The sequence below is a fragment of the Vidua macroura genome, chromosome Z (assembly GCF_024509145.1).
Source record: "Vidua macroura isolate BioBank_ID:100142 chromosome Z, ASM2450914v1, whole genome shotgun sequence".
Lineage (NCBI taxonomy): Eukaryota > Metazoa > Chordata > Aves > Passeriformes > Viduidae > Vidua > Vidua macroura.
In genome coordinates this window covers 59,628,756-59,656,673 of record NC_071611.1, presented here as the reverse complement: position 1 = coordinate 59,656,673, position 27,918 = coordinate 59,628,756, and positions in this window count along the sequence as shown.

Genomic DNA, 27,918 nt, shown 5'->3' with positions numbered 1-27,918 from the left:
GAAATCAGGGGAAGTTCTGAAACCAAAGTGCATGTGGGAGTCTTGTTTTTTCTCATAGGAGGAATGACTCTACAGTAGATGCTTCCAGGGCAGCAAGCTTGGGAATTGGATAAAGGGAGAGAGTTCATGGGATGCTACAGGGAGTCTCCCTTGAAATGCAAAATGTAAACCCCCTCTGTCTGAGTTATAATTTGAAATTAAGAGGCTCTCAGGCAAAGATATGGGAATAGGAGTAACAGCTCTTTACTTGGAAAACTAAAACTACAAATGCAGTAGTATAAACAAAAAAAATCCCACTGACAAAGTCAGAATACAACCTCACACTCTGTTAGTCAGGGTGTTGGTAGCACAGTTGGTAGTCTGATTAAAGGGTGGCTGCAATCCTCCTGGAGTGACAGATGTGGTTCTGTTGAAGCAGTGATCCTGTAGAAGGGTGTAGGTTTCCTCTGAAGGTTCAGTGGTGGTGTAAATGGGCCTGGTCTTCCTCTGGGAATCCAGTGGAGAAGAAAGCTGCTTCTCTGGGAATCTAGTGAGAAAAGACTGTCTCTGGTGTACCAAATGTCAGATTATATCCAGGTAAGAATGCTTGTCTCCTCCCCCATCTCCCAATGGGATGATGTAATTTTAGCAGTCATGCTGTGAGATTCAATGGCTCATTAACAGAAGATATCTCCCTGGAGGGAGGCTTGGTTGTAGAAGAGATAAAGAAAACTGCCCAATTAACGGACAATAACTGCTCCATCTCTAACAGATGGCAAATAGAATACACACAACCAGCTACATCTTTCAACTTAAGCCAAGCACATAATGTTTTTTTGATAAGTCTATATATTTAGGGTAAAATTAAAGTCTTTATCTCTATCCTAGAAAAATGTCTATAAGCCAGCAATCTGGGGTCATCTCCTCCTGTAAACTTCCCCAGGGCACTTCTTTCTCAGTTTGAGGGCAAGAAAGGAGTTCACTCAGAGGAGCTCAAGAAATGTCACATGTATTTCCTCTGGTTCCTGATTCAGAGAGTGATCAGACTCCTGATTTTTCATTGGTCTCATATAGTTGCAGCAATCTTCTGGAAGCAAATGGCAGACCAGCAGCTGATAAATTAAGATCCAACCATACAACAGTGCAGCTGTTGATATGAGGTGGTCAGACAACTGTCTTCCACTTCTCTGCTCAAAACCAGACCATATCTTTTCCTGGTGCCACTCCCCTGAGGCCTGTCACCCTTCCACTGATGGCCATTATGGGCTTTCACTCTAGTGCAGGAATAAAATGGTCTGACTTTTCTGCACTTACAGCATGATAAGCACTGTTTTTAAAAACTGGATCCCACTCTGTAATCTAAGCAATATTGTATTGGCAGAAAAATAATCAAAGTAATCATATTTCCACTGGACAATTATTGTCATTCTTGTAAACTTAAAGGGCTTGTTCCTTAAAGCATGCAACACAGAGCATCTGATCAGAAAATTACAAAATAACAAAAAAAGCAAGCAAATCACATTGCTTTATCAACACAGTATCATCAACAGAGAAAAAGGAAAAAGAGGATTCTGATTGATCATCATTTAAAATTAGACAACAGAGAAACCTTACACACTGCTAATTCAGACTTTCCAGCAAAACTCATCTTACAACAGTCTGTATTTTTTTCTCAGGATAAGGTCAGTTTACCAAAAGAAACAAAGTGCACATGACTAATACATTACTCAACTACTTGTATACACACATTTATTTTTCTTACCTGGCCTCACTATTCAGAAAGGTAGACATGGCAAGATGATAAGAAGGGTCATTTAAGAGACTTCACAGAAGCTCTCTACTGTGAAGGATTGAATTTTCACTTGAATGCTTAAATTTTCACATCTTTTTCGTTACAGAAATATTCCCCTTTTCAGTGACAGGCTACGTTTTGGGGTTTTCTTATGTTGCTGACCAGGAATCTATAAAATATTAGAGCATATTTGCCCCATGGGAGTAGCACAGCTAACTCAGAGGTACATCACTGTGATTATTGTGGTTACACAGCCAGCCCTGTCCAGCAATCTCTTCCATTTCTGCACATATGAGAATAGTACAGAATGACTAAATTAAACCAATTTCCCAAATCATTAGTTCCCAGACATATTTGCAGGGCTGTCTTTCATAAACTTTACATCTTCCATGAACTGACAGAATTCTCACTCTCTGTATTTTCCCTTTTCTCAGCAAATTTAAGTGTTAAAGGACAATAATTAAACGATATCTGCATGTTGATTACAGGAATAATTGTGGGCTTGCATTTGTGCACACTTAACCACATGGTGGCATGAAGTCACTCCATAGTCCTATTGGAATATCTCTGAAAATACAGGATGCTGAACAGACACAATAGCCGTTTCAAAAAAAGCACATGGAGAATTGTAGGAAAACAATTTCAGGAATTGTTTCAGACTTGGCAACTTCTCCAAAGCACTGTAAGTTTTGGTGACACAAAAATGAGCTGAGTTTCACCCAAGGAGATGGAACTATTCTGGCTTGATATGGACAAGGTCAGCATAACTGATTAAACTAATTTTTTATTGTGAGTTATTCAGTTTTTGCTAGTTATCTACTGAAACACAGAAGTAGGTTGTGCACAGTGAAATAAGCCAAAGATTTACTCAGTCCTCTGTAATGGCTTGAGAGTTTGGTTCCCAGTCAAAGAAATTTCTTCCACTAATCTCTTAGGCCTATTTTTCTCATACTCTATTTTAAAACATAGAAATATAAAGAAGGTGAGAAGCAGGGTCAAGAAGAGAAGTAATTCCTAATAGACAGCAAAATACAATCACTGTACTTCTGGCAAAAAAGGAAATTAATATACCACAGCTTTTCTAAGATATGAATGGGTAGATGAGTTTTTAGTTTTATTTGTTCAGGCATCCTTGTACTTTTTTTCTTCTAACAACATTTGTCTAAAAGAAATCCTTTTTCTGGTGCTGCTGTTTGCTTTATGGTAAGTTTTAGAATAACTACAAAAGGATGTCATAAATGAGAAGAAACTTATAATGATATTCTACTCTAGCACATGCATTTTTTCCCTATGAGGAAAAAGTGAACTTTAAATAAAATTACACAAACGTAATCCGTTAGAAATGTCCCATAAACAGGATGTAGTACAACCAAGCAGCAAAATATCTGGTGCTATAAGCTTAGATGAACACTGTTGATCCATCACAAATTTAAGAAGAGACTTTACTGGACTTTTTACTACAATGTCTAATCCTGAGGCTTGAAAATTCAGGTGTCTTCCTGGTCAGTATATTTTCTAATGGACTGCTGTCCTTTGAATTTGTTGTAGAATGTTTGTTGTAGCTTATTTGTTGCAGTACAATAATTTTGAACAGTCACAGCCTGTTCCAGGACAGCTGAGAGGTAGAATCTGAGCTAATGTGAAGGGGAAGAAGGACACAGGATCAATGGTGTTTTGTCAAACTGAGGTTCACCTGTACTGCAAAGCATGGCTGGCAGCAGACTTTTGAGGGGCCAGACCATCAGTAGTGAGATCATTTCCTCTTCACAGCCCATCTGTCCTTTGTTATGTCCTGGCATCTGCCAGCCACTGGCTCTGGTTCTCTTTTCTAAGTATTCTCTCCTTGTATTCATATGCTATCTTGAAGAGAGTGCTCAGAATTGCATTAGAGGCTCAGGATCAGGGAGTACCTGTGAATTTACACAGTGACTTTAAAAGCTTTTTGAGGGTCTTTTGCTCATGTCCACATAGCTACCAGCAATGTCAGTGATAAAGTAAATCAAATTGAGCACCCAACACTGAGCACCAACAGCATAAAACACAAACCTGTTCACATGGGCTTCCTTCCTACTGTAAGAATTTCTTTAATAAACTCAAGTCTGTTTATCCCTCACCTCCTTCATTTACACTTTACTCTTTGTGTCCCCATTTGGAGCCTGGTCTGTAAAGAGAGACAAGATAGAGTTGAGCTAGAGGCTGTGGAGCATGCCTGCAGAACGCCATGGCAGCAGAGACGCTTGTCTCTGCATGACCTTGGGGGGAGGACATGCCACACAGCAGACACCCTTCAGATAGGAGCCTGCCAGAACCTGGCAGACATCTGAACAGCGTGTGATCACCCCTATAAGAACATTAAGAAAGAGTGTTGCTGACATGGCAATGTGTGATAGGGTCACTTAGTGAAAAATACCATATAAGGAAAGAAGTGAATTTTTATACACTTGAAGAAATGTATAAAGCCAGCTCATTTCTCTCAATAAATGTCCCAGTACCCCTACTGGTCTGAGTCCATGCCTAGGTCGTTACACTGGTCTGCACTTGGCATCTGTTACTTCTGAACAGTATTTTAAGCCATATGTCATTTCAGCTGTTGTTTCTTACCTTCCTCAATAGTTTTTTGTCATATTTAAAAAGTCTAGCTCTACATTTCCATGGTTTTATTACTTTCTTACCTGCCTAGTTGTCCTCCTGCAGATGTTACCAAGAAGATCCTACCAAACTAAAAGATTAATTTAATGCTATTTAGCATCTTCATAAATGATCGCTGAAAGCTGTTTGAATTCTGTCATGACACGGTTTTTCAGCACTCAAAACTGTATCTATCTTTCTACCAAAAGTTTTGGCCAAGCATTGCAAATTAGTCCAACTAGGGCAAAAATATTTGTGATTGCATGTGTACAGTGATGAGCTATACATTAATGGTAAGACACTGGAAAAACACTCTGGATGCAATGCAGAGAGAAAACAATTTTATCCAGAGGTACTAGGAAAATAATAACTGAAGAAACACAGAAATGTCGTGGCTTAAATTTCTGCTGCTTCTATGGCTTGAATATTCTGTGAATTTTTGGGTCTTCCTTTCAGGGGAAAAGAAAAGGGAAAAGAAAAAAAAGAAAAAGAAAAAGAAAAAGAAAAAGAAAAAGAAAAAGAAAAAGAAAAAGAAAAAGAAAAAGAAAAAGAAAAAGAAAAAGAAAAAGAAAAAGAAAAAGAAAAAGAAAAAGAAAAAGAAAAAGAAAAAGAAAAAGAAAAAGAAAAAGAAAAAGAAAAAGAAAAAGAAAAAGAAAGAAAAAGAATAAAAGCTAACAAAAGACATGAGGAAAGGGCAGTCAGTATGATCACATGATGGGGTCTACTTTGCTTGGAATGACCCCAAGATCATAAAAGTCCTTGTTCCCTAGCCTGTGCAGATGAAGAAGAAGTCTGGAATGTGTGAGGTCGAGTTTTCAAGGTTGTTCATTTTTCCTTATCTATAACATTCTTTCTCTGACCTGCCGAGGTCCGTGTAGTAAAGAAGCCATAGCAGTCTGCCTCAAGCCTCAGGCAGCTCCCACATTATATAAACTACATGTAGTATGTTTACAATTTTGTGCCAATATCCATCATTTTTGTTAGACAGTGAATCTCTACCTTAAACCAATAGAAAAGTGTCACCATCACACCAAGACATGGAGGACAAGACGAAGGAGAAGAAGGCTAGGACACATCCAGATTCCTCCATCTTGTATCCCTGAATCACATTCTAAAAACCCCAAAATTCTACTTTTCCACTCTGTGTCAATTCACCTATCACACTACTCAAACCCTTTTGGTGGCTTGTAATTCCTCATATAGAATTGGCAGCCTGCCCCATGGGCTAAAATCGAAGCCACGGGTGTTTTTGACTTCTTCCCAAGGTCTCCCAGCCCCCTGCCAGGGTCTCGAGACAGCCAGAGCAGCCAGAGGGATGACCCAGACTCTGACAATCACATAGGAAAATTCATCAGTATGAAAAGATATTAAACAGGCTAGGCTTCTTGGCTTGGAAAAGTCAGAAAGGTGTAATATATGATTTAGAATAAATTTGTGCTCAGGACTAAAAAATACAGTATCCTTTTAAATGGAACCAAGTGATGGAAAAGTGCAATTTACATAGGATGAATTTCTGTCTCAAAAGAAAGTTATTCTGAAGGATTATTCCGTCTAGAAGATATACATTGAACGATAAGATGAATATTCATCACCAGAACAAGATATTCGAGGGGATTACAGTCTAACAGAATTTCAGCAATCAGAGTATTCCAGGAAAACCTCTGTTTAGAAGCACCACAAGAAAAGAACATGCATTAATATGTGAAAAAGGATAAAAGGAAACAGAAGGACACCCCCAGAATCCTGCTAAGTCTGGAAATAGTATAAAAAAGACCCTGTGAAATCAGTACCTGGTGAACTGCCAGGGGTATGGAGCTGCATAGTCCAGACCCAGTTCACCCAGCACTGATCGCCTGGCTTGGTGCTGATTTGCTTGTGGCTTTTCCAATTTTACTTTGATTTGTTTTAATAAATTCCTTTAATTGTTAAATTGATTGATTCATTTATAACAATTTGGTGACCCCGACATGATCCAATTTTGGATCTGAGGTCCTCTCCTCTGATCAGAAGGCGCCCCACTATTCAAGTGGTCCAGTGGTGTGGGGAGGGCCAGCAGAGCCTGTTGGATTTCGAACAAATTGAGGTGGAAACCAAAGCAAAGGGAGAGAAACAAGCTCAGAGTTCCTAGACGTTTTTATAGGACCCACAGGGTCCTCTGAACCACGGTATTTAAATACTCATAATTCTACACGCATGAAGATCCACACAGGAAAAGAAAGAAACCGTTAAGTACTGTGGGTTGAGTAAAGTGTGGCTGAGCGTATGTGTGAGATGTGATAAGTATCATGATGTGAGTGTGGACCCCCGATAAACCGCAGTTTCACCATTTCCTGCAAGGGGACCGGTCAGCAAAGGGGGGAAGCAAATCTAAAAGGGGGGACTCATCATTTACGGATTTTAATCCAAAAACTCGGGTTTGGACATTAGCCACAAGAAGACTAAAAAGGGAAAGGCACGCTCTCAGAGAATCAGGGAGAAGGGTAAGCCCTTTTTAGTCTAGGACCAGGGTCCAGGAGACAGAAAGCAGGAGGAAATAAAAAAGGGAGCTCATTACCAAATCGAATGCCAGGGGACAGTCCTCCGTTGGTTAGTAGAGTGGTGATAAAAATTAGTTAAGCACAATATGCACCAGCTAAAATTAAAAACAAGTGTGTAAGTGTGAAACTGAGTTATGAGAAGAAAAGTGATTAAGAGTCAGAAAAACAACACTTGGTGAAATGGGACAAAGGAAGATTAAAAACCAAGGAAGCACCTAAGAAAACCTCTTGGGGGAAAAACAGACTGACATACCAGGAATTCTACCAGAAAGCCCACTAGGTTTTTTGCTGGAAAACTGGGAAGAATGTCCCTAGAGAAACGGGAAAATCAAAAGAAAAAAATGATTCATTTTTGTATGGATGTGGGAGGGGGGGAGAAGAGATTAGGAGTCATTTGATTTGGCCTGTATTCAGGACATTTGGGGAGTGGACATGTCAAGCCCTGAAAACTTATGTAGATGGCAGGAAACCACAGAATCAGGAAGAGAGTGACTAAGCTAGGATATGGGTGGGATCAGCCAGTTCGGTTGTTCACAGTGGAGATCAGAGAGGGAGGCAGATCCGGGGGTGAGGCTTGGGATCCCTTGAACTATTTGCCACCCCTGTGTCTGGTTCCGGCGCCCCCACCCTTGCCCTTGCCAGTGTGGGCTCCGCAGCCTTGGGCCTCACATCTAATCCCTGTGCCCCTGTCCCAGCCCGTGCAGGTGCAGCGGCCCTGGCTTCCATCCCAACCTGCAGAGGCTGTGGGTCTGGCTGCCCCCTAGCCCTGGGGTTGTTCTTTTTCCTCCTGCAGGAGGAACACAGAGTGAAATGAGGGAGGGAATTGATGGCAAAAGCAGTGGGGGTGAGGAGAAGGGAAAAAGGGGCACAATCTTCTCCTGTTGAGAGAAATACCAACTGCACTGGGAGTTATTGGATATGTATGTGCCACTTAACACTGGGGACGTCAGAGCCTTCAGAAAGGAGATGGGTAGCTTAATGGATGATCCCCTAGGGTGGCAGACCAGTTAGACCAGTTTCTGGGAACCAGCATTTATACATGGGATGACATTCAAGCCATATTGAGAACTTTGTCTACTATTGAGGAAAGAGAGATGATAAGGCAAGCTGGCGTACAGGAATGGGAACACTGAAATCCACAGGATCTACCTGTGATTTCAGGTAGAAATCAGAGAACAGAAGAGATCAGAAGTGGCAAAACCAAAGACCCAGGTGGAATGCTCAAAAAGAAGAGGGTCAGCGAAATATAGTTGATTTAAAGAACATTATAACACAAGGAATTCAAGAGGCAGTGCCCCAAGGGCAAACATTAGCAAAGTATTGGAGAGTGCTAGGGGAAAGACAAATCTCCTACGGAGTGGTTAGAAAGATTAAGAAAGGGTTTGCAAATGTATTCAGGGCTTGATCCAAATTCACCAGTAGGGTAGGTATTATTAAAACCACAATTTGTAGCGAAAATTTGGGTAGATATATGTAAAAATCTTGAGAAATTAGAAAACTGGCAAGAGAAGGCATTACAGGAATTATTGAGAGAAGTACAAAAAGTTTATATGAGAAGAGATGAGGAAAAAGAGAAGGATTTAGGAAGTTAAAAGAAAGGCACTGGAAGGATGTAATCATAATTGTGCAGAGGTGGTAGAATTGTAAACAAAGATAAGGCCAGACATAGAAGAAGAGGAATTAGAGGATGGGGAAAAATGGGTTGTGGATAGGTCCTCAAGAGTCATAGAAGGGAAAAGGAGATTGAAGGATATAAAACATTAGGAGGCAAGTGGAAAGAAGGTAAATGGAAGCTGCCTGATAGAAGGGAATTATTATCTAAAGATTATACAAGGAAAGTTTTAAATAGGCTTCATCAACAGACCCATTGGGGAGCACAGGCACTTGCCAAACAGTTTCTGAAATTTTTTTGATGTAAGAGAATTTATGAGTTAGTTAAGCAGGAGGTACAAGAGTGTATGACATGCCAGAAAATAAACCGGGCCAAAGCATGGCAAACTCCATTAGGAGGCCTCCTTTAGCATATCGACCATTTGAAAAGATTCGATAGATTTCACTGAACTACCTAAAGTGGGGAAGTATAAATACCAGGGCTGGTATTTATAAATATAAATGGTATTATAAGTATAAATACTAGGCTGGGCTACAGCCCAGACAGTGTCAAAAAAAGAAAAAAAAAAAAAAAACAAACAAAACAACCCCCCAAAGTGTTAGAAGAGATTATACATCAATATGGTATAATGGACTATATAGATTCAGATCAAGGGACACATTTTACTTCAAAAATCATTAAGCAATTGGCTAGCGCTGTAGGCATCTGCTAGGAATACCACACCCTGTGGCATCCTCAGAGTTCAGGAGGAGTAGAGAGGATGAATCAGACATTAAAAGCGCAGTTATCAAAACTAATGTTAGAAACTAAAATGTTGTGGGTTAAGTACCTGCTTCTAGCCCTGCTAAACATAAGGACTATGCCACACTGAAAATGGGCTGTCACCCTTTGAAATGCTTTATGGGATGCCATATGAACATGGGATGCCAGTGGAATATCCAAAGCTACTTATTTAGTAGCGATTAATAAGAATCTACGAGAGTTAAAAAAAGAAAGAATTAATAACGCCAAGCACCCCTTTAGGGTTTGCAATACATAAAATACAACCAGGAGATGAGGTATTGATTAAAACTTGGAGAGAAGCTTCCCTCACTCCTCATTGGGAGGGTCCTTTCCTTGTGCTTCTAACCACAGATACAGCAGTACAAACAGCTGAAAAAGGCTGGATACATGCTTCCTGGGTTAAGAAGATTGAACATGAGAAGAAAACACCTGAATGGAAAGTGACATCTCCCCCAGGAAGCCTGAAGGTAAGACTGCACCGGCATACTAAATGACTGAAGGGGATAAGTTGTTCAGTACCTGGGTGCAAGTGTTATTCATTTGTTCATTTTGAGTGCTACTATTGTCAAGAAATCTGGGTTATACACTGTAGGCAAGGATATAAACCTAAAGGGCTTTGTCCAACGTGTTGGGAGGAAGAAACCACTCTAACCACCTTAGTGGTCACTTAGTGGTATAGTGTAGCAGGCAGAGGCCCTGCAAGACCTCCATGGCAGTCACTCACCTAAGATAAGAAATGCAGAGTCATGATGAGTGGACCAAAGCAGCCCCTCTTCCACCCTCAGACCCTTGTTATCTCTCTGTAAGGCTATAGGTCATATGCTCCTCAACCCTGGCCATTGGACAATTCTAACACCCCAGAATCCTACATAAACCCCCATCTCTGCCCAATTCGGCAGAAGAGCTGTGACTGGAAACCTTCGCAGGAGCTGCCAATAAAGACACCACTGCAAAACTCCATACAGGCTTCTCCTCTCTCCATCCCTGTGTCTGCTCTTGCGCATACATCCAGGGCATATAAAACAGAACTGCCAAAGGTGATCATGACCAGCAAAGGATGTGATGTGAAGAAAATACAATGGAAATACAACTTCAGGATGTTTCCCAGGCACATAGGTAAAAGGCAAAATTATTTCTCTGCTTTTATGAGTATTGGTTAAAGTCTGGTAGAGGATAGGAGTTTTGTGACTATTTCCAGTCCATTTAAATAACAAAATAACCACAGATCAGTTGTCAAATCTGGCTCACACTTTGGGTAGCATGTTATACTGATCTCCTCCTCACAGCTAATTGCCATGAATTTCCTAAACCTTTTTTCTTTCTAGAACAGATAAAGCATCCCATGACCTATTTCACAGTCATCTTGCCTCTAGACTCTGGAAATACACTTGTACAGAAGTACCACGGAGATGAGATGCAACTAGTTTTTCAAATCAAAGGCAGAATAAGCAGTACAGGCAACAGGAGTTGACAGAGTTGTTTTATCAAAACATAGACTTCAGTTATTATTTCATATTATTAACTAATTAATTTTATATTTTTTTAGCATATGATATCTACTGTAAATAGGATATACTCAAAGCAGTTTACTGTGTCTTGAATTTACTGTCCTGAAAATATTTGTCTTTTTTCTGTTTTTTTCTTGGTCCTTTATCCCTCTCATTGTTTCACCAACCACTGTCTCCTAAGAACAGAAGTCTGACACCTTGCCATAAGCAGTCAATATTCCAAACAAGATTTTGCTTATTGAACTGTGATTCATCTTGTAAATTATTAGGTGGTGATTTTTTTCTCTACTTTGATCCAACAAATCCACATTCTTAGAAGGCAAGTCTGAAGGAGAATGGAAGACTTAATTTTGCCAAAAATTAAAGGATAAATATTGGATGAGCAGAAAGTAGTCTCAAGAAACATTGTTCTTTTAGGACCAAAGCACTATAGACTGAAATATAATTCTTTAAAAATAGGTTGCTCGAAGACAAACTGACTGAGCGCATGGAAACCAAAATTTTCATTTCTGTTTACCCATGCCATCAAGCCTGCAGAAGAAGGTGGCTAAGTGGAATGCACATCTGTATTGTTTAATTTTTCTGATCCAGAACTTTGAGGAGAGGTGGTGATTCTCCATGAATTTTATGTATCAAGTAGTGTGACTTTTTACAAGACACAGTCATAGTCCTTGTTCTATCTCACAACATATGTACAAGAGTTAACACAAAGACAACTTTGAACAGACATTTTATCACTCTTGATAGGGTTTCTTAAAATATTACATTAGAAGGAGAAAATTGAAGAAATTAGCTACCACCAGAATGGAGTTTGGTGGTAGAAAGATGAAAAAAGCAGGTTTTGAGGGGTGTGAGAACTCTTTAGATGTTTCAGAGCCAGAAAAATGACCAGTTCTTCTTTTCTTGGTCATATATAAATCTATGTATTGGGAAAATTAGATAATGCACACTTAATATCTGTGTGTATATATACACACACATATATTTATACACACATGTATTTATACATACACACACACATATATATATAATCATATATATTATTATCATTATTTATTTTCTGCTGGTGTGGAAAACCAAGTTCACAGTTAAAACAAAGATGAACCAGATGAAAATAAAGATATTACCAGCATGTGCAAAAAAAGCCTTTTTTTTCGCTATTATTATCACCAAGATTTCATACTGGATTATTAAAGGGATACTTCAAAAGCAGTAAGTCATGTTTGATACTTTTATTTTTATTTCTTCATCATGCTGTAGTTTCTCTGTCATAATTTACCGTATTGTATCAGATTAATTTCACAGGCAATATGCTCAGAGAAAGAACAGATCAAAGAAAGAAGAAAAAATGACTTGAAGAACCTTAGGTTCAGCTTTTTGCAAGCCTGCTTTACTAAGACTTTTAAAAGTCAACTTATTAAGCTGTAGATTATAACATTCTGTACTTTCTTTACCTTAGGAAAAATTAATGATAGGTATAGGCACATTAAAAGAAGCCATTGCCCAGTTATGTGATCACATTCAAAAATATTTTTCAATAGAAGTTTAGCAGCTGCAACACAGCTCAAATCTAGTTTGAATACTGATAAGCATAGTTGTATTGAGCAGTCTATTACATTGAGCTAATGTTTGCACAGTTGCTTCATCATGAATGGGGTGAAATGTGCACTACTGGGCCCAAACAGTTATTCACTGAAATGGTTATAAGACACCATCTTTCCTCTGGTCTGAAGCAAAGTTAGAAGCATGAACTTAGCAATGAGATGTGGCAACACAAGAGGTTTTATAGGTGACATTTGCCTTAACACAGCTCAGCCATAATAGAAAGATGGGAATTCCAGAATTTGAGTCCTCAATATGTTGGTTGTTATCCCCTTGGAGCTCCATGTTCATTATGGTTACTGGCGTTGGTGGCAACAATGTTCAAAGGCAATTATAAACATGACAAGAAAGTTCAGCTGGCTAGTTCATTCAAATAGATGGAATTTCTGATGTCTTTTTTATCTTTCTTTAGGAAAGAGATATAAGATGGTCCATTAAAATTCCCATGCATACATCTATTGTCACCACTGGAGCAGGAACATGGTTTGTGGAACTACATGCAAGTTGCATTTTTGTTTTTAATTTGGGTGAGAGTTTAAGATACCATAGTTTAAGATACCATGAAAACCAGTTTCAAAAGACTGAGAACTTCTGTTGATGTCTTTTTCAGAGGAGAGATTATCTCTGAAGGTAAAATTAGATTGGCTCCATATGGCCCTGAAACCCTTATGAAAAAAATGTCATTGTGAGTCATTAATATCTAATTAAATGTCAGGATACTTCCATTTTTCATATCATTTTCCCTTCATTTCAAGCTTTAATTTGGGTGGCTCAGAAAGCAAGGAGCAGAGTTGTATTCTACATAAATGACTGAGATATCACAAGACTCTCTTGATCTAATACTGGCTGGTCACTTGTCAGAAAACAAAGCTCAAAATATTTTTTTCCTGAAGTCTAATTTACAAAGCTGGGCATGTTCCACAAAAAGAGAGAGAGAGAGAAGGAGAGAGCATGAAAAAAATCAGAACATTTAAATCAACTGGAAAACAGGATCTTGAAGTAGCTATTGATTTGCAGAAAGCAGAGCTATCCAGTTAGTGAAAGGAGCACACACAAAAATTAAGATTACTGACACCAGATTCTCGTTTGAGCTGTACCCAAGTAAACAACTTACACAGCTGTGTCAGGAAGGTGACTCCCGTGTTAAACTAATATATTGGCAAGGCTTTAGTAGGGTTCATACTGACTATCTGCACAGAAAATGAGCATTAAAGACTGTAGATAGGTCCCAGAGTGAAGTTCAGACAGGTAGTTGCTCACCAAACAAAAAGAGGTGTCCTCAAAATTCCCCCACTGATCACTGAAGTTATATTCATAGCTCAAAATATAGCAAATATAGCAAATCTTTGTTCAATCTTTCTGTAGAATTCAACCCCTATGTTTCAAAGAAAATGTAAAGACAAAGACCAAATGGATTCTTATTCAGAAGGATAATCTGCTTCTGTGCTCAAGTAAAAGCTCAGTGCATGTCCCTCACCCATGAGATGATTGAGGAAGGGCAACAGAGAAAAGGAATAAGGGGAAAGATGGTCTTTCAGATGTTGCCATGGGGTTATAATGCTTCTTACAACTTTCCACCTGATTTGCCAGGTGAAAGGACATCCATTCAGCAGGATATTTATGATCCATACTTTCATTTTTTTAAATTAGATATCAAAACACATAGTTGTAGGAGCCTAGAAAAGTATCTTTTCTAATGGCTCTTTCCTATATCTTGGGGCATTGATAGGATCCTTCACCATTACTTAACAGCCAGAAAATTTATGGGGACTTGTTATATTTGATGCATCAGCCTAGCTAGCAAGCTTGGTTAAAATTAGTCAACAAATCCAAAAGTTATTGAGAGGGGAATAAACAAGTTATATAAATAAAAATTATTTAGAGGGGAAGAACTGAACAGGAGATGACTAAAGAGATACATGCATGTTCTCCTTGATAAGAATTAAATAAACCTTTGTTCACAAGGCAAAGAGATTGGAATCATTAAATTTTAAGAGCCATTAGTACTTAAGTGAGAAGCTTAATAGGGGATAAAATCCCTGGACCTTCTTTCAAATCAGTTCAGGTGTCTAAGTTCACTGTTCACTCCTTTCACTTAGTTCACTGTCTCCTCATCCAAACTGTAAGCACAGGATTTCACCACTGCTGCTTGAGAGCTCAGTCTGGGTTTCCTTTCTCTCCCTGTTTTCTTCTCCCTCCTCGTTTCTTTGTCCCTCATTTATGTCCTGGATTTGCTACAAGGCAGAACTTACTGACCCTGCAGATTTAATGCAGCAAGCCTGTGTAACAGGAACAGAGAGGACGAGTATCTCCATAAAGCAAAAGGTGCAGAAGCTTATTCACATACACATCTGGAACAGATATGAAAAATACTTGTTTCAGCTGTGTATAGTAGGGAAAAGGTAATAAGTCATAAGCAGATAATGTGAGGATTGACTGTCACAATTAAGGGATAATATATTGTGTGTATGTTAAGAGAAGTTTTATTGATGTATGGTTATGTTATCTAGTTTTTTGTTTAGACATCCTCCGTTCTCCCCACAGTTCCCTTCCTCCCCTCTGTATTGTTGCCACTAGACAGCCTTGGTTGTTAGGGGCATGTAGAGGGAGGGCGTGAACATGTGCCCCCTTGCATGGGGCAGTTGGGAATAGGGAAGGTTTGCTGCTAAGAAGACGCAGCATGACAACACCTGACCTCCGGTCAAGTTGCAAGAAAGTAGTCTCCACCAATGGACAGCGAAGAAGAGTTGACTGACAGACTTCAGGATGGGCCAGGGTTGGCTGTTTCAAGACCAGGGGTATAAAAGGCAGAGCAGCCATTCTGGGGGCATGTGTCAATCAGTCACATGCTCTCCCTGCACTACCCTTTTTCCTTATTCAGTCCTTTGTTGTATTTGTTAAAGTTTAATAAACCTTTAAAATTTTAAAAGTGAAGGGTCATTTCTCACAATGCAAATACAAATTTCCACTTCTACATATTTTTTTCCTCCACAGATCCTGAGTGACTATGTACTTTATAAATATTCTTATTTATAGTAAAAAAATCAAATTATTTCTTAAATATAACCTACTCAGAAAGAAACTGGAGTAGGCAGAGACTTTAGCACCTGTCTCTTTGCCCATAAATTCATCTCCCAGACCACAATAATGAACTGACAATTTTTGTTCATTTGCTGTAAGATTATTACATCGTATGGGGCTACTGGTAAAGTCTGAATATTTCTTTCATACAGAAATTGTTCATCAGAAATAATAAGTGCCTCTATATTTTAATATGATTTTATTTTTTAAGTTCCACAGTACCAAGGATGAGAAAGTTACCTGACAATTCTAAATGTCATCTGCTTCAAAAGAAGCACTGTACTGGTTGTTACACTGATACCCAGAAGAACATGATAAGCATACAGTTAAAGCATATACCTTGCTGTGGTTTGCTCTTCTGTAACTGAGAGTGGGACCTGGCCTCATTCATTAAAGTACATTGGAGGGAAGATGAAATAAGTATTTACTTTTGAGCTAGACTGCAGGATAGCATGGGCTTGGTTCTTGTGAAAGCACCTGAGATGCTCAGCGCTCAAGTGGCAAATTTTAAGCCCCAAGGCTTAAGAGTCTACATTGTCCTGCATCAGAAGGGCCTGTCACACAGCTAAGTACAGATTTCAGTATAAAAATCAAAGCACTTTAAAAGATCTTCTATGGCTCAGCAGAAGTTGTAGAATGACAGTAAAACTTGTGTTTTGCTTGGGATTGGTTATGTCTTTTTAAACTGGTGAGGAGAATTCTGAGCAATTCATAGTCGTCAGCTGATCAAAAGGTAGTGCAGAATATCAGTGAAAATTGTTTTTGCACAAATTCATATTTATTCTGTGGTACAAATATTTTGCAGTTCAAGTTTGAATGTGTGCATAAAAATGAGTGTCTTGGATTATAACCTAAAATAGGAAAAAATAATCTTGTTCTAAGTACATACAGACGCATGTACATTTTTCCATAAGTATTGAATATCTATATATTTCTATTTATTTTATAGAATACATGCATATAAAATATAGTTTCTGTGTCTCTGGCTTTGTGTGCTGGTTATAACTACACTTTGTATATAAATTATTTATTATAAAAACATCGGGTTTTTTAGATTATGCTGCATAGTAGATAAGCTGTAATTAGAAAAAAAATAAAAGAAACACACATACAGTTTTTCAACAAAGGAAGATACTGATACTGCCAGATTGTTGCTGTGGTTTGGGTGTTTCTGTGTGTATGCATGTCTGTACTTGTGCATATCTCTGTGCATTTTTTTTTTTTTTTAGCATCCATCTCTGCCAATCTTTTCACTGTCAACAGGGAAAATCATATTCATGGCAACGAAGTGCACCACCCTTACCCACATCAATGATGACTCCAATCTAAACTGTCAAATATTCTATATACATCATGTAAAATGGGTCTCTTTCCTTATTCCTCTGTGTATCTTGTTTCTGTGGCTATACATGTACGCAAATAAGAATTGTCCCTTTTCTCTTAGGTTGACTGAACACTGAATTTGCTTTGCACCTTGTTTTGCACCTCTTGCCATCTGGTTTGCCACAGAATTGCATTATAACTATAATAGTTCTTAAATTAGCTAGATAAAATCAACTATGTCACTTGTGAAGAAGATGCGGAGTATGCTTTCAAAGAAGAACAGTAATATGGAGCTGAGATATGTGAATAGTGTTTAATTGGTTCTCTAAAGTGTACTGATTTTCAGAACTGTAAAGCTACTCTTTGACTTGCTATTTACAGTTAGTGGAAATAAAGAAAATACCTTTAAAAATCCTCAACCTATTAGTCACCATTTTTTGTACAAAACCATCAGATTCCAAGGATTGCCCCCTCCCCCCCCACCCCCACACCCCCCCCTTTTCTCCCCTCTTCACTCCAGGGAGACAGACAAAAGGCGTAAATTATGGGCTGAGATAAGAGCAACTTAGTAGAGCAGGAGGTACTACCAATCTCAGACACCAGAACACAAAGCAAACTCTAGAGAAATGCAAGATTTTGACTACAGTTTTTCATACATAGAAAAATCTGGATCTCTAGACGTTGTCAGTGGTACGTGGTAAATAAAAAGCTATGGACAAAAGATACAGCATTAAAAAGGATATTATTTTGAAGCAAAGATCTTTTGGTAGTGTTTTTCTGTGACTTGCAAGAATAATTTTGAACTTAAAACTTCCTCAGGTACTGTGGCTCTTGGAAGGGTGAAGTGGTTGCACAAGTCTGTGACTTAGCAGTGCAATCAACAAAAGCGAAATTGTTCTTGCTGAAGAAAACAATGCCAACATGTAATTTAATAATGATTATCCAAAATAAAGGGTATTCCGTTTGTCACAAATGCTATAATTTAAATATTAGCATGTAAGTGCACTTATCTTTTACAAAGTTTTGACTAATCAAAGACAAAAAAATTTACAAAAATGAGTGTTCTCACTAAGTAAAATGTGTATTTTTCTGTGACGATAAATGTTTTGTAAACAGATATGACTTTGTCATACCTCAACTAGTAAAGTGTAATACACACCACAGTGCTGTACATACAGCACACTACACCTGTGAATCCAGAACAAATTGCACCAGTGAGACTGACCATTGGTGCCTTATCCACCTCCTGGCATTGAGAAGCTCATAAAATATAATTCCACTGACAATATTGTGTCTGGATTTTCTCCAAAGACATTGAAAGGAGAACATTTTAACATAAATTTCTGAAACAGTACCAGTGCCTCTTCTGAAGGAAGAATGTGAAAAGGTTATTGCAGACTTTAAAAATGAGGGTTTCCCCCTGGCCTAAGGGAACCTGAGATATAAGAGAGAGGATGGCCTCTCTGGAACTGTCATTTTCCTTCTGAAGTTCCCATCCCATCTGCTGCTCAATGAAGATGTGGTGGGAACCCCATACTCTGCTTGTGGTGCTCTGAGGAAAGCTCCTCAGCCAGACAATGAGAAATGCAGGAATGTGAAGAAGAGGGAATAGATTAATGGAAGGGAAGTATTTTTGCTTACATCATATCTGAGTATGATATGGGAAACATGTATGTATATGAAAATTCAGAATTTTAGAAGCATATAATATGCTTAAGTGGGTAGAAGAGAAACAGAATTATATATAGCTTATTTAGCAATTTTATAAAAATAAGAAACAACTGTAACAGAACACATAGGAATGTAACTTGTTAGGTAGGAACAACTTGTAACAGAACACACAAAAATTTAGTTGCTAGGTAAAGGCCATAAAGATAAGAAAACTCAGTAAAGCAAGACAGAAGTATTATGGAAACCCGATAAAGCAGAACCTTTTGCTTAAGGAGCCAGCAAGAACCAGGCTCCTGGTCTTGGCCTAGACAAACAGACCAGGGAGTTAGCTAAACCTCCACTGTGCCTGCCCAGAGATGAGGTCAAGCAACGAACACCTGAGGAAGACCTCTTACTTCATCAAGACAACCTCTGCCCATGACCCCCAGGGGGCATGGCACCACTGAAGACTAATTATAATATGGAGCACAAGGAGGCAGAGAGTGGGTGGGGAATGGGTGGGCAGGGAGATGTGGACTTTGTGGGATCAATGTGTACGTAAACATGAAACCTGTCTCACCACATACGCATGTATGGTGAAAATATCCCCTATGTGTCCCAGCTGGCATAAAACATACTTGCTTTAAAATTTTAATTGTAACATCCTTATTCACCAACTCAAGTATATATTTGGAAATGCAGGTCAAATCATATAATGTTCAAATCATATATCCTCTTAAATCATCATAACCCTCGAGAAAAGTGGACACAAGCTTTAATCATTGGAACATGGGAGATTTTATGTCTTCATGTCTAGTAGACAGTGTTCTTTGTTGAAATTAATTTTTAGAAATATTTATAATAAAAAGAAACTACTTTTTTTTTTTTTTTTTTTTTTTTTTTTTTTTTTTTTTTCTGTGATAGTCAGGAGTGAGCAGGGTATATGATAACTCCTAATAATAGAAACCCTGGTCTCAGTCTTTTGTCACCAGCTGATGTGTTCCTATGAAAACCAGTGATGTCGTCCTGCTGTGAAAGTTAACAAGATCAATTGCGTTCCCATATTTTGTAAGGTAAACATAATCATGTAAATGGTGTAAAATCAGGAGGCAATTTTGCACATGAGTATCCATTATAAGACTCAGGACCTAATGGTTAAAATAAAATCTTCTATAGTATTTTTTCACCTTTATTATCAGTAATATCAGAAAATAACACAAAGATGCTTTCCAACTGTGACTATCCACAAAAGCACCATTGTTGCCTTCCGCGGAGAAGGCAGGCGACCTGGTTTCAAGACACAGCATGGCAACCCGGCCTTGCCCGGGTCACTCGGGCCACAGACATGCACAGACACCAATGTGGTGGATGGTCAAATGGCGTTTATTATCTCATCTCGTGAGGTTAAAAAGTCAAGGGGGTCTTACTACGTCAAAGGGGGACGATGGGTCCGGCTAGGGTTAGTAAGGAGTGGAAAACTACTGGAGTTAGGAGGGGCTGCATGCTTCAGGGGTGATTGATTACCTATAGCAGGATGAGGGGGGAAGGGTCTTGCTTTCCGTCACATCCCGAGATTTTCCATTCACCTGTCCCTATCTACCACACACCATTCAGATTATTATTTGTGCATAAGAAACCCATCATTTAGAGCTACACATGTTACAAATCGAGACATCAGAAAGTGACAAGTTTATTTTGTATAAACCTACATATGCATGAATAACCTTACTATAGTCATACCATGCTCTATTATTATTAGCAGCAGCAACTTTTTACTGACTTTTGTCCTACTGTGGATTTGAGTCCATTCTTAACAAGCCTTCTTACTGAAAGCTGTTCACATTCAAATAATGCCACAGGGAGAGTCAAGGCACTTACACTAAATGCACTTTATAGTCTCAGGGCACCATCCGGGGTACCTCTGACATCATAGAACAGGAAGTCAAATGCATTTTCTTTCATAGTTTGAATGAAGTGCCTCCTCTGGCTATATCAATATCAAAGACTTTATGTCTTCTAACTCATGAACTCATACAATCCTCACTCTGAATTTTTACTGGAGCAATCTGCAAATCCATGTTGGCTAATTCAATTTCCAGGTATCTGTGTCAAGCTGCTCCCCTGCTATGAGGATATCATCTATATAGTGATACATTATAAAGGCTGGGTTTTTATGGCGGATTGGGTCCAATGTCCATGCTACTTACATTTGACACATTGTGAGCAAATTTTTCATTCCTTGGGGTAAGACTACCCAATGATATAGCTTCATGGATTCTCCTTTGTTGACAGAAGGCACTGAAAAGGCAAACTTAGGGCAGTCATATGGGTGTAATGGGATTGTAAAGAAACAATCTTTTAAATCAGTAATCAAAAGATCCCAGTTTTCTTGTGTCATGCTGGGATATGGGAGATCTGGCTGTAATGCATCCATGTCCTCCATGACATGGTTAACTTTGTGCAGGTTATGCAACAGTTGCCATTTTCCACTTTTCTTTGGAATAGTAAACACAGGAGTATTCCAAGGGATGTTAGAAGGAACAAAATTACCCTTTTTCCAATTGGTCCTTGTACCAGTTCTTGTAAATGGGCAATCTTTTCATTAGTCAGCAGCCATTGGTCAATCCATACAGGAATATCTGTTAACCATATTAACTTTTGGATTGGTCACCCTCCAATGACTGCTCCTAAAAATCTTTTCCCTCTGAGGTAAGCTGAATCCCCATTTGACTCAATACATCCCTTCCTAATAAGCAAATTGTGGTTCTCATTACATATGGTTGTGTTGATGCTTTTAACACATCAGGTAGTGAAAAGCTAATTGGCAATTTACTGATTTGAGTAATTTGAACTCCTCCCACCTCCATTGCTGGTGTCTTTAGGCTCTGTAAAGGCTAATGTTGAAGCTATTTTTCCCTAGGAACAGTGGTGACATCCACTCCAGTATCCAGCAACATTTTAAGCTATTTTAAGCTGTAAAGTGGTCTTGTCTGGTCCCATTATTATAACTGCTCTGACTGGTTTGGATTTGTCAATTTCCATAGTAAAGTACATTTCAGATTCTCCAGCTGAGCCAAATCCTCCACCTCCTCTAATAATTTCATATCTATTAGGGACCATATCTTTAAATGGTATCAATTTTCCAATTTTTGTCCTTGCCGGGACAGAAATTGGTTGGCTGGGTGTCCATACTATTATTCATATATACTAATTCATCACTATAATCTGCATCAATTACCCCAGGTAAAACAAACAAAACTTTAAATGTTGCTGATGATCTGCCTAACAGCAAGGCACTTAATCCTCTTCCCAAGGGTGCATTCATATTAGTAGGGATACATTGTACCTGGTTATCAGTAAGAGTCACAGCTACTGCTGTTGCCACGTCCACTCCAGCAGTCCCTGGTGTGGCAGCAGAGATGCCATCCAGGCAGCCAGGCAGCCCTTGTTTTGTGTCATCATGCTCAGGCTGGATGCGCTCATCTGCCCATTTCCTAAGGGGGGTCACATCTTTTTAAAATTTTGAGCATCATTCCTGTGCATAGTGGCCAAATTTATCACAACAGTTACAAGTTCCACTAAACTCCTTGCCACCTGATTGTGACCATTTTGTTTGTTTGTTGTCTGCCCCACCATTTTCTTTGTGTGGCCTTAAGATGACCTGGCTTAAAACAATTAAAACATTTTAAACTTCGGTCATTTTCCTTGTTGAATGTATGGCTTAACAGCTGCAGCAAAAGCAGTAGCCATGTACTCTGCCTTTTTCTCAGCTGTGTCAACTGTGGAACAGGCTACAGTCATGTCCACCAAGGTTGCAGTTCTTAGCACAGTCTGCAATAATCGCTTACAAGTTAGATTAGCATTTTCTACAGCCAAGGACTTTAGCAAGGCTTCCCTTACAGAGTCAGTAAGCAGAACCTTTTCTAAAGCATTTTTCAGCCTGTCTAGGAATTGCATGTATGATTCTTTAATACCTTGCTTGATTTTTACATCAGAGGGAATCGATTTCCCATTTTCTGGTAATGTTTTTAAAGCTTCCCTTGCTAAACCTTGTGACTGCCGTAAAATTTCTAAATTTGCAGTCGTGCTTGTACTTGTGCATCAGCAAAAGGTCCCTGACCTAGTAACATGTCTACAGAAGTTCCCCTTAAAGGATCCCCATCATTGCTTTCCAGATTGTTAACTGCAGCAACTTGACATAAATCAGGCCCCCTTGTCTGCCATATCAACTCTTGCATAGGTGTTAATATCAGTCTAGCTATCTGCCTGCTATCAAAAGGAGTCAAGAGTGTTCCAGTAAAAATATTGTCAATAAAGGTTTGTGTATAGGGGGAGGTTAACCCATACTGCAAAACTGACTGTCTAGCTTCCTTCATAGTTTTCCTGTCTAGTGCAAACCATGTATTTGGATGCCTCCCTCCTTTCCTGTTACTCCCCCACAGTTGTACTGGATATGCCACTGGAATAATTTCACCCTCAATAATCCTCTATTAGTCCTTTCCACCGTAATCTGGGATCACTGCTGTCCCTTGTATTATCAGTCCCTGTCAGTCGGTCCATGGCTGCCATTTCATCTCACATGGATTGCTCATGGAGTTTTTGCTGTTGTTCTAACTCCCATAATTTCTCAAATAACTCTAATGCCCCTTAATAAAGATTGGTCACCCCTTGCTTGCCGAATATACTGGCCAGCAGGTGATGGCGGAGTTGACAGAGGGAGTGGTGGGCACATATGTCAGGTGCAGGGAGCAGGTTGCAGTGGAGAGGTTGTAGCTCCCTGTCCCTCAGGCTCAGTTTCCATTGGCTCATTTTGTGCTAGCTTCGGTGCCTCTCAGGGGTTAACAATGCCTAATTCCTGTGCTGGAGATAAAGTTCTGTACTGTCTGTGACTCTCTTCCCTCTGCTCCCTCCAGCAGGGATGCTGACAGAGGAGCAAAGGAAGGAATGCCAGGGTCATTGCCAAATACTTTTACTGGATACACAGACACAGAGTCCTAGAGCAGCAAATGCTGTGGTGGCAGTGTTTTGTTCTGCCTTCATTTCTTGGATTACCGTAATTACTAGTTTCCAAGTTGTTGCTAATTCTTTTGCCTCTTTTGATCCATTACTTCATCCCACAGAAGCTGTCCTATTTTGTTCCCATGTCTCTACCTTAAACGCAACATTTCCTTCTGCAGATAGTCCATATTCCCTGCTCCATAATAACTGTTTTCTGAGAATACCCTCATCATATTTAATTCCTCTCTTAGAAAGACTATGGAGGAGAAGCTTCACTATTGCACTTCCATCTTTAGTCAGATTTTGTCCCATCTTCTCCTCCTGGCTGCTCACCTCACTGGGCGCCTGTTGCAACATACATTAGTCAGTGCCAGGCTATCCTCTGACTTGTGGGTCTCAGTCCTGGTGATCCATCCTCCAGCCAGGCTCTCCTTCTGGGTTCTGCTGCCTTCCCTCCGATGCGGATCACATTGCGGGGCATCAGCTGAGGAGACAAAACAAAGGACTCCTGCATGATTCAAAGTGAATTAAGCAAAAGCCGTTTATTGTGCTTCTAAACATTGTTTATATTTACTTCTTATCTTGGTCTACACAGTCACACACTGTGTAACTGGTAGTTCTGCTTTCTCCACGCATCTCTTGACTGGTAGCTCTGTTTTATCCATGATGCAAGCATGCATCTTTTTCTTTATCTAATTGGTAGATGCTGTAAGCTTCATTTTACTCAGTTTGACACCCCTATGTCTGTCAGCAATTTTTCTACTACTTCTTCTTGCAACATCAGCTTTTTTATCCACAAAGATAACCTCGTTCTTTAGTTCCAGAAGGTTAGGCTGATTCATTTAGTACATGTCCATTTTCCTGTAAATATGATCCTACACCATACAACTGACCTTTATGTGAGATGCCTCAGGCATTGTGATTGTACAAACCATATTTGGTGTCGGATCAGAGACAACCTGAGTCTGGTACACCTGAGGTTCTCCAGATGATCTGAAGCCTCGGTCTCCTCGTGTTCATGGGTCTGTTTTGGGAACACAAGTCTTGAAAGGTGTAAGCTGGGCAATACAAGTTTTAACTGGGATATTCATAGGAGGAGTAGGTGTTGACACTATGGCACATATCTGCCCTGTGTAATCAGCTTCTATAACACCGGGGTGAACAAAAGTACCTTGCAATGTTGCTTGGTCTTCATAAAAACGGTGCACTTAACCCCTTCCCTATACATCCATAGGCCTTGAGAGGAACTTTATGCACCTGCAATGAGGTTATGATTATTGTGATAGCAGTGGAAACATCCATACCTGCTGCCTCTCTTGTTATTCAGGTGAGCTGGTCGCATAGGCTCACACTGGGGGACGGGAAGATGCTTGTGTCTGTGCATGCTTCCCCGTCGTGCTCCTGTTCCCATTTCCCTGCTCACTGAGAAGCGGTCCATTAAGGTGAAACTTGGACCTGCACAGCTTGGCCAGATGACTGAGCTGCCCACAGCAGTTACAGTTTCCCATTATAGTTCCAATTCTCTCCTTTTGATGTGTTCCTAGTTGGTTAGACTTATGGGGATAGTTCACTTTCACATGACCTTGTTGCCCACAACCCTAACACTGGCGTGTTAATAGCAGCTGCAAAAGAATCAGCTAACAAAGCATACTATATGATTCAGTTCCAACTTTAGCATATGCATCAGTTAGTTCATTTAAGGATGGATTCTCTTTTGGTAAAAAATCTATAGCCCTTTTGCAGTTCTCATTTGCAGTATCTCAAGCCAATTGCAATATATATTGATTTTTTGCATCATTGTTTGCTATTTGATTTTCCGTACACTCATGTAATTGTTCTATAAACTGGAGGTACAGTTCCTTGGAGCCCTGTTTGATTGTGGAATACCTCTGGGTTGGTGTTGCCATGTCTGCAACCTTAAGCAGGGCCTGCATTCCCAAGTCTTTTGCTTGCACTAAAATTTAAGGACAGAAGCGCACCTGTAACTGTGGGCTGTCAATGGGAGGCAGACCTGTAAGTTGAAAAACCCCAGCCCCAAAGTGTGGATCTTGCTGTGGTACCTCTAAACTGCACAGCCCTTGATCCTTGCATATCGACGCCAGGTGGATTTGGACATCCTATATTGAACTGGGGTACAAAGCAGCTTCACTATCTGTTTAATGTCAAAGAGTATCATCTCATTGGCAGTTAGAAATTGTAGCATGATTGCTACTGCCAAAGACCCCAGTTCGTATTTGGCAGCTAGATGGCGCAGTTCAGAGAGGACCTGCCATTTGATAGATTGCACCATCTATCAGGTGCAATCCTGTCACTTCACAACACCAGGAAAGCTCTGATCGCCCTGCCCATACGCTCTGAGCCACCTGATCACAGTGGGGGCATGAGCACAGAGATCATTTCTGTGCCTTAGAGATCCCCATCCACAGTGGCAATCAACTTTACCTGCCTCCTGAAGCTGACCGGATTGTAGGTGGAGATGGTGACCAATACCAGCAGTGCGGTACAAGCCTTAGGTTCCCCCTGTTAGGATGCTGTGAGTTTAATAATGAAAAGCGTTGCATGGGCTTCTCAAGTCCCAGCTGTATATGCTGCAGGTACAGTGTCCCACAGTCCTGGGTGCCGGCAACCTCCCGCCAGTGCTTCTGGGTTTGGGTGCTTGCAGCTCCACCCCAGTGTTTCTGGCGCCAGGCGCCACTTGACTTCTGGCTTCCACCTGTGTGCTGAAGCTGTAAATGGGTGTGCCAAGTCGTGGCTGGGCTGCCCGATCAGCCACAGGCAGGAGCATACCGAGCACATTAACAGCGATAACTGGGTGTAGAGCACAACTATGGGTCTGGTGGCTGCAGCACGGGCAGGCTCAGGTGCTGCGCAAATGTTTCCATTGCTGGTGGTGGAGGAGGTCTAGCAGCACAAGGGGATGGTACCACAGGGACAGGGGGCTCTGGTAACGGCTACTCCCCTGCTGATTTCTCTCCTGTTCTCTCTGCCTATGCACCAGAGGTTGTATTCACTCTTCCCCTGGCTTCTCCTCGCCCTCCGTCCTTATAAGACAATGCAGTAGGCAGTGCCCATGAAGTCTCAGGTGTGACTGTCGTGCTCCACTCAGCTTTTATTTGTGTCAAGGTGTCTAGCACCAGCCGCCAGGTTGTTAAAATGCCTCTAGCCGATTCATCATGAAGCTGAGTCAAATATCAGTCCACCAGCCCCCTCCCATATTTGTACATGTTGTGGTTTAACATGGAAGTGAATTTTTTCTAGGAAGTTGGGTTAAACTAATCAGTGGTCAGGTTTGGATATTAGCACTTAGAGTGACTACTAAAAGTATAGACACGCCTCTGAGAACACAGGGGGTTAAAAGGAGAACTCTCTCTTTTAGTTCTGGTTGTCAGAGAGTGCAGACGCTCCCCTGCCCAGCTACGGGCTGGGTAGGGGAGGGGAAGCTACGCGGCCTTGTCTAGGTAGGCTGAGGGGCTGAGAGTCTGGAACTGAGCTAGCTCTTGGACGGAAGGGTGGAGAGGAGCGGAGATGCCTTTGTTCCCTCCCCCCCCCCCAAGAGGGAAAGAGACAGAGAGCTTGGCGGCACCTGGAAATTTGCCGGCAGAGGAGAAAGAGAGGGGGGGGGATGGTGCCCAGCGTGGGAGGCAGCGGAACACCGGACCAAGATATCAGCCATCCAAGGAGTCTGAACGTTTAACCCTTTCCAGGAAATGAGGGCTTTTTAAAAGTATTACTCCACCTTAATTTGTAGTGGAAAAAAGATGGTCTGGGACCTGAGATGTTAGAAGAAGAAATATTTAGGTAAGAAGAGAGGATGAAGTAGCTTTTGGCTAGACTTTTCTTGTTAGCCATGGACTGAACTAAAATCTCCTGCAATAGAGACTGCATTTTGGAGGGATGCAGTGGTGACCCAGGGAGACCTGTTTCAGCTTCGAACAGCACAAGAATGGCGAGAAACGAAGAAAGCTAAAGAAGAAATGGTGGTACCCTCTGTCTTCAGGAAGAAAATGAGTCCTGTTTTTAGACCCCTCAGCCCCAGGGGAAAATGGGGGGGACTGTAGTCCCAAGATGAGAAACTGAACTGTTGTATTTTTGAGTCCGTAGCAAAGCATCCTTAAAAGAGCCCTATGAGCAGTCTGTCCATGCACGGTGGTGAGAGCACTGTGACATGGAATGGAGAGTGTCACACTGGCAGATTTTTTTTTCCGGGCAGTTGCCATGTGTGACAGGAAAACACAGGGGGGCAGCTGTGTTTCCTGGGTAGTCTGTAGTGCAAGAGAGACTTCTCTCTCCCTTAATAGTTTAAGTATAGATTACCTGAAGAGTGGTAATTTGATCAAGAATCCCGGGTGATGTTTCATGGCTAAGTGTTTTTAGAATTAAGAAGAAGAGGGGTAGTTTAAAAGGTCTTCATCCTAGATTTAGTTT